The 12,786-nt window shown below is 49.2% G+C and overlaps 1 protein-coding gene and 1 pseudogene across 1 annotated transcript in view; one reads left to right on the top strand and one right to left on the bottom strand.

Moving 5' to 3' along the window:
* The window catches only part of LOC144508694 (CMP-N-acetylneuraminate-beta-galactosamide-alpha-2,3-sialyltransferase 2-like), a 556,023-nt gene that overhangs the window by 85,297 nt on the left and 457,940 nt on the right, over window positions 1-12,786 (bottom strand). The gene's annotated exons all lie outside the window — the stretch shown is intronic.
* The window catches only part of LOC144508273 (matrix metalloproteinase-24-like), a 93,315-nt pseudogene continuing 84,217 nt past the window's right edge, over window positions 3,689-12,786 (top strand).

Raw genomic sequence — 12,786 nt, 5'->3', positions numbered from 1 at the left:
GAACAAATAAAGCAAGAGTACGAGTGAACGTAAGAACATAGAACAGTACAGCACAGAACAGGCCCTTCGGCCCACGATGTTGTGCCGAGCTTTATCTGAAACCAAGATCAAGCTATCCCACTCCCTATCATCCTGGTGTGCTCCATGTGCCTATCCAATAACCGCTTAAATGTTCCTAAAGTGTCTGACTCCACTATCACTGCAGGCAGTCCATTCCACACCCCAACCACTCTCTGCGTAAAGAACCTACCTCTGATATCCTTCCTGTATCTCCCACCACGAACCCTATAGTTATGCCCCCTTGTAATAGCTCCATCCACCCGAGGAAGAAGCATCTTAACAATATTCTGGAAACAGCTAAAAGAGATTTTGACAAAAGAAGAAAGGAGATGGTGATGCATTAACTGTGTTAAATCAAAATGCAAATTTAACACCTGTGAAGTTGGCTGGCGAATGGAACTGTGCATGGACAAAAAGGGCAATTGTACTGCAGAATTAAGTGGGACATTCTTTTGAGTTGAAAACTGGAAAGCAGAAGAAAAAGAAACACAAAGTTTGAGTTATGATGATGTTATCATGTATAGATTCTGATGATGCTGTTAAAGTTATTGGGCGAGATTCTCTGGCCTCCCAGCCATGTTTCCCGACAGTGGAAAGTGGCGCGCCATTCGTTGGTCACACCGTTGTGAATGGAATTTCCCACTGATGTCACCCCACACTGCCGGGAAACCCACAGGAGGGGCTGCGTGCTAGCAGGACCAATAAATCCTGCTGGTGTGAATGGCCAGAGAATTCTGGTTAGAATGAATGATGAATTCTAAGAAAATTCTGGCCATTACCTTCCTTTTGATTAAATCATTTTAATGATGTAATATGACATGTGTAATTGTGAACTTGAAATGTGAGCCTTTGGAGAGGGTACAGAAAACATTTGCCAGGATGTTGCCTGGTATAGAGGCATTAGTTATGAGGAAAGGTTGGAGAAACTTGGTTTGTTCTCACTGGAACGACGGAGGTTGAGGGGAGACCTGGTAGAAGTCTACAAGATTATGAGGGGCATGGACAGAGTGGATAGTCAGAAGCTTTTCCCAGGGTGGAAGAGTCAATTACTAGGTTTAAGGTGTGAGAGGCAAGGTTTAAAGGAGATATACGAGACAAGTCTTTTACACAGAGAGTAATGGGTTCCTGGAACTTGTTGCCGGGGGAGGTAGTGGAAGCAGATACGATAGTGAGTTTTAAGGGGCGTCCGGACAAATACATGAATAGGATGGGAATAGAGGGATATGGTCCCCGGAAGGGTAGGGGTTTTAGTTCAGTCGGGCAGCATGGTCGGTGCAGGCTTGGAGGGCCGAAGGGTCTGTTCCTGTGCTGTAATTTTCTTTGTTCTTTGGTTCCTTGTATAATGGAATAAGTTAGGTGGTTTGATATTAGTGATGTTAAGTTTGTATAAAGTGGATGTAACACCAGTGTAAAGGCAGCTTCATGGTTCTGAAGCTCTCTTTCTTTCAAAGGGAAAGGTGTCAGGAAAACAGGGGTCACGTTAAAGAATCTTAAAAAAAAGTAAAAGTAACGACCTTTTGAGCCAGAGTTCCATTCTGGAATCTTCCCGTCCAGTTCATTAACTGGGATTGAATTCATGTGTATGTGTGAGTACATGTGTGGGTGTGTGTATGCGTGTGTTTGTCCATATGTGTGCTTGTGAGTATGCATGTGTTTGTGTGTAGTGTGTTATTGAGTATGTGTGTACGATAGTGTGTGTGTTTATACATATGTATGTTTGTGCGTATATGTGTATGTGTGCATGTGATATTGTGTGGTGTAGGCATGTATGTGTGGTGTGTATGTGTGTATGTGCGTGAGTGCATGTGTGTGTCTGTATATGCGCGTGTGTGTATATGTGAGCATATATATGTATATGTGTGAATGAGTGTGTGTATGTATATCTGTATGTGTCTGAGTGTATGTATGAATGTGAGTGTTTGTATGAATGTGCATGTGTCTTTGTATGTATGTGTGCATGTATATGTATGTTTGTGTATTTGTTATTGTGTGTACGTATGTATGTGTGCTTATGTTTGTGTGTATATGTGTGTGTGTGTGTGTGTATCTTTGATCTTCTGTGTCCCTGTCCCTGTGTCTCTGTCTTTCTGTGTCCCAGTTCTCAATATTCCAGTGTTCAACTTTCCAGTGTGCAATGTCCAGTGCTTAATGTTCCAGTGTCCAATGCCCAATCTTCAATATTCCAGTGCTTCATATCTAATGTGCAATTGGTCCAATTGCCAGTCTGATACATTTTGAATCCGAATGCAAGGTCTGAGTAAGAGAGGTTGATCTGACCTTTAATTGCCCCCATTACCAAACTCTGGACAGTCTTGGTCTGGACAAATTGGGGTCAGAGAGGGTCCTGTTAGATCCAGAATCCCGAGGAATCCTGAGTGGTTACTGAAGAAGAAGACTTTCTTAGATTTTAAATTGACACTACCTATCACAGGATGGGCAATGGAACAAATTAAATGTCATCAGATTGCAAATTTGCGAAATTCCTCCTCAGCAGCTCTGAGTCAACTCAGACAGAATCTACAAGCGGCAGAAGCACTTGGAGAAGAGAGACAAGAATGCAGGAATCAGAGGAAATATCAAAGTGTGGGAAAAGGCATGTGACAGAGTTGGGAGGGAGTGGGGAAGAGTCAGAGGAATGGGGGAGGGGGATCAGGACAATGAGGAAGGAGTATGGGGAGGGGACAGGGGGGGAGAGGAGGCTGCAGAATGGGTTAAGAGGCAGAGTGCAGCGTGCTGGAGAACATCAGTGCTTCAAGCCTGTCCTGCCCTGCTCTTCCCTCTTGGCAATGAGCAGAGGTGCTCTGTGCTGCCCCCTGGAGTTGATCCGCGAGAGGGAGGGTGCGGGAGTGCGGGCAATGTTACTGATTCCACATGGAACTTAGCCCCAGATGTGTTGGAAGACAGTAAAGAGAGAAAGACACAGAGAGAGAGAGACAGACACAGAGAGAGAGAGGCAGACACACGCACAGACACACAGAGAGAGACACAGAGAGAGAGAGAGACAGAGAGACACTGACACACACAGAGACACACATAGAGAGAGAGATACACAGACACAGACAGACACAAAGGGGCAGAGACACCGAAAGAGAGAGACAGAGGGAGACAGAGAGAGAGCCACACACAGAGACAGAGACAGAGAGACAGAGACACACAGCGAGAGGGATAGACAGAGAGAGAGAGACACAGAGAGAGAGAGAGACGCAGGGAGAGAGGGGCAGAGACACAGAAGACACACAGGGGCAGGGAGAGAGGGGCAGAGACACAGAGACACACAGGGGCAGGGATAGAGGGGCAGAGACACAGAGACACACAGGGGCAGGGAGAGAGGGGCAGAGACACAGAGACACACAGGGGCAGGGAGAGAGACACAGAGACACACAGGGGCAGGGAGAGAGGGGCAGAGACACAGAGACACACAGGGGCAGGGAGAGAGACACAGAGACACACAGGGGCAGGGAGAGAGGGGCAGAGACACACAGGGGCAGGGAGACTGGGCGAGGAGATGCCAGGGGTTGGGGCAGACTCGCTTTAAGACGGGAGTTTGCGCAGAGCCGGGACGGAGACACAGACTCTGCGGAGAAATCAAAGCGGAGAAGCAGCGGCAGCGGAGCCGGAGCCGGGGGCGATGGCAGGAGCCGGGGATGTGAGGAGGAGAAGCCGGGGGAGAGGGAGAGGAATCCTGCTGTCCTGGAGAACCTGCTACCTGCAGGCGCTGCTCTGGCTGCTGTCAGTGTGCGGGGAGGAGAGGACCTTCATCGTGGAGGTGAGGGAGACAGGGGGATCCTGATCCCTATCCCCATTCCCGACACCTTCCCCATCCCCCATCCTGATCCTGATCCCCATTCCCAACACCTTCCCCATCCCCCATCCTGATCCCCATTCCCAACACCTTCCCCATCCCCCATCCTGATCCCCATTCCCAACACCTTCCCCATCCCCCATCCTGATCCCCATTCCCGACACCTTCCCCATCCCCCATCCTGATCCTGATCCCTATCCACATTCCCAACACCTTCCCCATCCTGATCCTTATCCCCATTCCCAACACCTTCCTGATCCTGATCCCTATTCCCATTCCCAACACCTTCCCCATCCTGATCCTTATTCCCATCCCCATTCCCAACACCTTCCCCATCCCCATCCTGATCCCCATTCCCAATCCCGGCCTCTCAGTGGGGTTGGGGAGGTCCAATTCCCAATCCCATTCCCGGGTCTCCCGCGGGCGAGGCTCAGGCGGCGGGTCCGCGGTTCTGATGGACTTTGGGGAGCGGAGCCCCCGGGGGTGGGTCAGTCTGTGAGCGATTGAGCCCGAGTGAGGGGGGTGGCTCAGTGTTCTGTACTCTGTTTGGCTGGGGGTTGTGGCTGGGGTTGTGTCTCAGTGTTTGGGTGGGTTGTGGCAAGCGTTGTGTCCCAGTGTTTGGGTGGGGTTGTGTCCCAGTGTTTGGGTGGGGTTGTGGCAGGGGTTGTGTCTCAGTGTTTGGGTGGGGTTGTGTCTGAGTGTTTGGGTGCGGTTGTGGCAGGGGTTGTGTCTCAGTGTTTGGGTGGGGTTGTGCCTGAGTGTTTGGGTGGGGTTGTGGCAGGGGTTGTGTCTCAGTGTTTGGCTGCGGTGTGAGATCCAGGGAAACTGCAGATGTTTGTGGATGAGAGATTGAGGAAGCGTCTATAAATAGCACAATGAGGATGAATGCTCCTCTCTCTCTCCTGGATAACATTGCACATTCTCTGCTATTTTCATAAGCGGCTCCCTGTGAGAAGGTGCTGATTCTGTGAATGAAAGGTGGGGGTGGGAGTGTGTGTGAGCTGATTGCAAAAAGCAGCCCTGGTGAATGCAGGACAGAAAGTGTTCAGATCCCCAGACAAAGCTCCGCCTGATTGGATTCAATCTCCTGGTGTTCATTATCATGGATTCCGTCCCAGTTCCAGTGAAGCGCCCGAGTTTCACAGCTAAATGCTGCCACTGTCCCATTTCTGGGCAATACATGGTTCTGAAATGGTTAGCAAGCTGATGCATTAGTCACTTCCTGTGTTGTGTGTCTCTTGTTTTTCAATGGCTACGTGTTCCTGTTTATAATAACGAGATGTCACATCAGTGGGAGTGGGAGCAGGGGGACAGAGTGGCCTCTCCAGCTGCCTGCTGCAGTCCCTGCCTTGGCCGTTTCTGTACTGATGTCTGTGCACTCACTCTAATTCATGGCTCTGACAATCTCTGCGTGATTGTAGGTGCTATGGGAAAATGTTGTCCCAGTTACCGTTGGGAATGTCCTTGTGGGAAATGAACCTATACATTTGTAGGTGTAAATGTAGAGGTGACCTCTACATTTGAACCAGATTTGACCTTGGTGTTTCGACAGCACCTCCTAAACTCACGACCTTCACCATCTAGAAGGATAAGGACAACAGACACATGGGAACACCAGCACCTGGAGGTTCCTCTCCAACTCACTCACCATCCTGACTTGAATAGATATCACCGTTCCTTCACTGTCGCTGGGTCAAAATGCTGGAACTCCCATCCTAACAGCACTGTGGGTGTACCTACACCTCGGGGACTGCAGCGATTCAAGAAGGCAGCTCACCACCACCTTCTCGAGGATAACTCAGGATGGGCAATAAATGCTGGTCTCAGAGATGCGAATATCTTAAGAATGAATAAACAAAACACCAACAACACCTGATATTGGAATCAGTTGTAATCCCGTCCCATCCTCTGACACATTTTTCCCTCGTTGACCTCTGAAGGCAAAGTGTAAGTCTTCACGTTCACTGAGACCTCCAGCTCTGCCCCCCCCCCCCAGCTCTGTCTCACTCCCTCCTCCCCCACTCCCCCCAACTCTGCCTCACCCCCCCCAACTCTGCCTCTCCCCCCAGCTCTGTCTCACTCCCTCCTCCCCCACTCCCCCCAACTCTGCCTCACCCCCCCCAACTCTGCCTCTCCCCCCAGCTCTGCTTCCCCCCTCCCCCCAGCTCTGCCTCAACCCATCCCCCCAGCTCTGCCTCAACCCATCCCCCCAGCTCTGCCTCTCCCCTCTCCCCCAGTTCTGCCTCACTCCCTCTCCCCTCTCTCCCCCTACCCCCCAGCTCTGCCTCACCCCTCTCCCCCAGCTCTGCCTCTCCCCTCTCCCCAGTTCTGCCTCACTCCCTCTCCCCTCTCTCCCCCTACCCCCCAGCTCTGCCTCACCCCCTCTCCCCCCAGCTCTGCCCCACCCCCTCTCCCCCCAGCTCTGCCTCTCCCCTCTCCCCCAGTTCTGCCTCACTCCCTCTCCCCTCTCTCCCCCTACCCCCCAGCTCTGCCTCATCCCATCTCCCCCCAGCTCTGCCCCTCCCCTCTCCCCCAGTTCTGCCTCTCCCCTCTCCCCATCAGCTCTGCCTCTCCCCTCTCCTCCCCAGCTTTGCCTCACCCCCTCTCCCCCAGCTCTGCCTCACTCCCTTTCCCCCTTCCCTCCAGCTCTGCCTCTCCCCTCCCCCCAGCTTTGCCTCACCCCCTCTCTCTCCCAGCTCTGCCCCCACCCCCCCCAGCTCTGTCCCCCCACTCCCCCCAGCTCTGCTCCCCCATCCCCCCCAGCTCTGCCTCCCCACCGCCCCCAGCTCTGCCCCACCACCACCCCCAGCTCTGCCCCCCCACCCCCCCAGCTCTGCCCCCCCACTCTGCCCCCCACACCCCCACCCCCAGTTCAGCCCCCACCACCCTCCCACCCCCAGCTCTGCCCCTCACCACTCCCCCACCCCCAGCTCTGCCCCCCCCATCTGATATTCAGCACTGGACCAACAGGAACTTCCTACAATGAAAGATTGAGATTGAAGCTCTTGGCTGTTCAGGAGCTACAATTCCATTCTTCCCCCTGGCAACTGGCCCAGGCTCAACCAGCTGTTCACAGCTTTGGTGTCTTGGTGGCACAGTGGTTAGCATGGATGTCTCACAGCGCCAGGGACCTGGGGCGCAGGGGTGGCACAGTGGTTAGCACTGCTGCCTCACAATGCCAGGGACGCATGTTCGATTCTGGCCTTGGGTGACTGTCTGTGCGGAGTCTGCACGTTCTCCCCGTGTCTGCGTGGGTTTCCTCCGGGTGCTCCGGTTTCCTCCCACAGTCCAAAGATGTGCCGGTTAGGTTGATTGGCCATGCTAAATTGCCCCTTGGTATCAGGGGGATTATCAGAATAAATACATGGGGTTATGGGAATAGGGTCTGGGTGGGATTGTTGTCAATGCAGGCTCGATGGGCCAAATGGCCTCCTGCACTGTAGGGATTCTGTGACCAGTCGGAGATAAGCTTCTGACTTCACTTCACACTATCACAAAGACCACCGATTTCCATTTTTGTAACATCACCCACATCGTGTCCTCTCAGCTCCTCTGCTGCTGAAACTCTCATCCATGCCTTCATTTTCTCCAGACTCAATATACCAGCACACCCCTGGCTGTTCTCCCACATTCTATCCTCTCTAAACTTGAAATTAGCCAAAACTCTGCCGCCTGCGTCATAATCCCGTCTCCCTATCACCCTGTGTCCGTTCACCTACATTGGCTCCAGGTTAAAGCGACACCTTGATTTAAAAATTCTCATTCTTGTTTTCAAATTCCTTGAGCCTCATTCCTCCCTCTCTCTGTAATCTCGTCCAGGCCAACAATCCTCCCAGACCTCAGTGCTGCGCTAATTCTGGCCTCGTGCATTTTCTCCATTTTAATCACATTACCGTTGTGTCCTCTGTTCCTAAATCTTTTGAGAGTTTCACTTTGCTTCACTAAGATGATCCTTCAGCAGGCTTTTGGTCATCTGACCTAGTTTCACTGAATATGTCTCAGTGTCATATTTTGTTCTGGAATGTTCCTGTGAAGCACCTTCCAATGTTGCATTTACATTAAAGACACTGCATAAATACAAGTTGTCATTGCTGAAATTTACCCAGAGTCAGCTGTGTAGCTATTGGCTCCCTTGGTAGCTCAGGTGATCAGTGCAGTGTTGAGTTTGGGACAGGTCACCTGACTAGCCATGCTCACAGTGAAAATGCTGGTCAGGGTAGTTAGTGATCTCAGTCACAGTCAACCACTCGTCTGATGAAGGAGCAGTGCTCCGAAAGCTCATGATTCCAAACAAACCTGTTGGACTTTAACCTGGTGTTGAGAGACTTCTTACTGCGCCCACCCCAGTCCAACACCGGCATCTCCACATCATGGTAAACCCTGCGAGTTACAGCTTCAGTGCTCCAAGTTACAAAGCAGAAACCATGAATCTTCCTGCTCCTGAATGGGAACATGTTGTCCATGTTAAATTGGAGTAGTATTGGACCACAGGGTCCATCAGCCTGCTGGCAATCTCAACGTTAGCCCAAGTGTGAAGGACAACAGTGTAGACTCTGACAGGAGCCTATGCAAACTGAATCCAGCAGAATCTGTATTGAACTGTACCCAACTCTCCATAAACTCAGTGAGAACCAGAACCACCCTGTCACCCCCCACACATGCACACACACGCACACAGCCCCTCCCGAAGGTTCAGCATACCAACCTTGCTTCTGTATTCTTTGTCCCTTTTATAAAATCCAGATTCTAAATGCCTTTCTTAAAAAAAGGCATTCTGAACCTGTCCTGTCACCTGAAAGGTTTCTATACATGCACCCCAGGTCACTCATATCATAGAACCATACAGCGCAAAAGGGGCCCATCGAGTCTGCACCGACACATTAGAAACACCTGATCTCCCACCCAATCCCATCTGCCAGCACTTGGCCCATAGCCCTGAATGTTATGATGTACCAAATGCTCATCCAGATACTTTTTAAAGGATGTGAGGCAACCCGCCTCTACCAACCCACTCTCTTTAAAGTTACACCAGTTATTTGATGTAGCCTTTTCTCATTCATCCAACCAAAATGAATGGCTTAACATTTCTCTACATTAAATCTTCTATCCCATATATCTGTCCATTTCCCCAGCCTGAACCTATCTACCTGAACTCTGTTGCTATCCTCCACGCTGTTTACTACATTTTGGAGTTTTGTGCCATCTGCAAACTTTGAAATTATGCCCCATGTATCCAGATGATTAATGTTCGTCATCAAAAAAAACAGTGAACCTAATACCAGCCCCTGTGAACATAAGAAATAGGAGCAGGAGTAGGCCATCTAGCCCCTCGAGCCTGCCCCGCCATTCAATAAGATCATGGCTGATCTGAAGTGGATCAGTTCCACTTACCCGCCTGATCCCTATAACCCCTAATTCCCCTACCGATCAGGGATCCATCTATCCGTGATTTAAACATATTCAACGAGGTAGCCTCCACCACTTCAGTGGGCAGAGAATTCCAGAGATTCACCACCCTCTGAGAGAAGAAGTTCCTCCTCAACTCTGTCCTAAACTGACCCCCCCTTCATTTTGAGGCTGTGCCCTCTAGTTCTAGCTTCCTTTCTAAGTGGAAAGAATCTCTCCATCTCTACCCTATCCAGCCCCTTCATTATCTTATAGGTCTCTATAAGATCCCCCCTCAGCCTTCTAAATTCCAACGAATACAAACCCAATCTGCTCAGTCTTTCCTCATAATCTACACCCCTCATCTCTGGTATCAACCTGGTGAACCTTCTCTGCACTCCCTCCAAGGCCAATATATCCTTCCGCAAATAAGGGGACCAATACTGCACACAGTATTCCAGCTGCGGCCTCACCAATGCCCTGTACAGATGCAGCAAGACATCTCTGCTTTTATATTCTGTCCCTCTTGCGATATAGGCCAACATCCCATTTGCCTTCTTGATCACCTGTTGCACCTGCAGACTGGGTTTTTGCGTCTCATGCACAAGGACCCCAGGTCCCTCTGCACAGCAGCATGTTGTAATTTCTTTCCATTTAGATAATAATCCAATTTGCTATTATTTCTTCCAAAGTGAATAACCTCGCATTTGTTAACGTTATACTCCATCTGCCAGATCCTCGCCCACTCACTCAGCCTGTCCAAATCTCTCTGCAGACCTTCTACGCCCTCCACACGATTCACTTTTCCACTTATCTTTCCACTTATCTGAGGGCGCCGCTTTTACCTCCATCCAGTCACCACTCCTCTCTGCTTCCTGCCCCTTATCCAATCACTATCCATGCAGCCGCTCCATTCCGTCCCATCGGCTTCAGTTTTGCAACAAAGTCTAAACTACAGTTCCTCTGAAATGTCTTTTGGAAAGTCCGTACAAACAACAGCAACCTATTAATCTTCTCCATTACTTCACCATGAACTCCATCTTGTTTGTCAATCATGCTTTAACATGCTGGCTTTCATTAATTAGCCAATATTTCTCCAAATGTCAATTCATTTGTCCCAAATTAATATCTCTAAAAAACACCCACCACCCGCCCCTCAATTGATATTGGGTTCAACAACACAGACGCAAAATAGTGCAGGTGCAGAAAATCTATTTTTTTTTAATTCAGAAGATACTGGAAATACTCAGCAGGTAAGTCAGTATCTGCAGAGAGAGAAACAGAGTTAACCTTTCAGCTCAATGAATCTTCATTGAGTCAACCTGATTGGCCGATATAGATAGAATGGTGACATTGGGCAGACATTTCCTGCTGTAAATGGCCAGAAAAACGAGGAAAGGCATCAATTAAATGTCACAGATTTGAAGGGGTGGAGGGACAGAGAGAGCTGGGCCTGTATACAAACAAATATTTAAAGGTGGAAGGACAAGTTAAAACGTCTTTTAAAGAAAAGCCAATGATATCCTTGGTTTTCTAAATAGACACACTGAGCACAAAAGCAAAGGAATAATGCAAAAACATTAGAAAAACCTAGTTAGGCTGGAGTCTGATATTTAATTTCTAGACACTATACTTAAGTAAGGATGTCAAGGCCTTTGGAGAGTGCGCAGAGGATATTTACTAGAATGTTCTCGAGATGAGGAACTTCAATTGATGCAGAGTCTGGAGAATCTGGGATTGTTCTCCTTAGCGCGGACATGGTTAAAGTGTTCAAAATTATGAATTGTTTTCATACATTAACAAAAAAAATGTTTCTGGGGCAGAAGCTTCAGTCTTCTGGGCACACACACTGTAAGGTAATTGTTAAAAGAAGCAGAGATGAGATATAGAAACATTTCAATTACACAATGAGTTGCTGTGATCTGGAAGGAGAAATATTTGGGAAACATTTAGTGGGCTATGGGGAATGAGCAGGGGAATGGGACTAAGAACGAGGAGAGACACAATGGGCCGAATGGCCTCTTTCTGTGCTGTATAATGTCATCATTCTACTACCTTCGATCTAAGGAGGATTGTGGCAATTTCCATTCTTGTCAGTAAGCCTTTGGCTTTGATCTTTGGGTCCTCACTGTCCACGGGGATGGTGCCAGAGGACTGGAGAGTGGCAAATGTTGTTCCTCTGTTTAAGAAAGGGAATAGAAATGACCCTGGTAATTATAGACCGGTTAGTCTGACTTCGGTGGTTGGTAAATTGATGGAAAAGGTCCTTAGGGATGGGATTTACGACCATTTAGAAAGATGCGGATTAATCCGGGATAGTCAGCACGGATTTGTGAAGGGCAAATCGTGCCTCACAAATTTGATAGAATTTTTTGAGGAGGTAACTAGGTGTGTTGATGAAGATAGGGCGGTTGATGTCATATACATGGATTTTAGTAAGGCGTTTGATAAGGTCCCCCATGGTCGGCTTATGATGAAAGTGAGGAGGTGTGGGATAGAGGGAAAGTTGGCCGATTGGATAGGTAACTGGCTATCTGATCGAAGACAGAGGGTGGTGGTGGATGGAAAATTTTCGGACTGGAGGCAGGTTGCTAGCGGAGTGCCGCAGGGATCGGTGCTTGGTCCTCTGCTCTTTGTGATTTTTATTAATGACTTAGAGGAGGGGGCTGAAGGGTGGATCAGTAAATTTGCTGATGACACCAAGATTGGTGGAGTAGTGGATGAGGTGGAGGGGTGCTGTAGGCTGCAAAGAGACATAGATAGGATGCAAAGCTGGGCTGAAAAATGGCAAATGGAGTTTAACCCTGATAAATGTGAGGTGATTCATTTTGGTAGGACAAATTTAAATGTGGATTACAGGGTCAAAGGTAGGGTTCTGAAGACTGTGGAGGAACAGAGAGATCTTGGGGTCCATATCCACAGATCTCTAAAGGTTGCCACTCAAGTGGATAGAGCTGTGAAGAAGGCATATAGTGTGTTAGCTTTTATTAACAGGGGGTTGGAGTTTAAGAGCCGTGGGGTTATGCTGCAACTGTACAGGACCTTGGTGAGACCGCATTTGGAATATTGCGTGCAGTTCTGGTCACCTCACTATAAGAAGGATGTGGAAGCGCTGGAAAGAGTGCAGAGGAGATTTACCAGGATGCTGCCTGGTTTGGAGTGTCGGTCTTATGAGGAAAGGTTGAGGGAGCTGGGGCTGTTCTCTCTGGAGCGGAGGAGATTGAGGGGAGACTTAATAGAGGTTTATAAAATGATGAAGGGGATAGATCGAGTGAACGTTCAAAGACTATTTCCTCGGGTGGATGGAGCTATTACAAGGGGGCATAACTATAGGGTTCATGGTGGGAGATATAGGAAGGATATCAGAGGTAGGTTCTTCACGCAGAGAGTGGTTGGGGTGTGGAATGGACTGCCTGCAGTGATAGTGGAGTCAGACACTTTAGGATCATTTAAGCGGTTATTGGATAGGCACATGGAGCACACCAGGATGGTAGGGAGTGGGATAGCTTGATCTTGGTTTCAGATGAAGGTCGGCACAA

This window comes from Mustelus asterias, chromosome 20, assembly GCF_964213995.1.
Source record: "Mustelus asterias chromosome 20, sMusAst1.hap1.1, whole genome shotgun sequence".
Taxonomy (NCBI): domain Eukaryota; kingdom Metazoa; phylum Chordata; class Chondrichthyes; order Carcharhiniformes; family Triakidae; genus Mustelus; species Mustelus asterias.
This window is presented reverse-complemented; position numbering and strand designations above follow the sequence as displayed.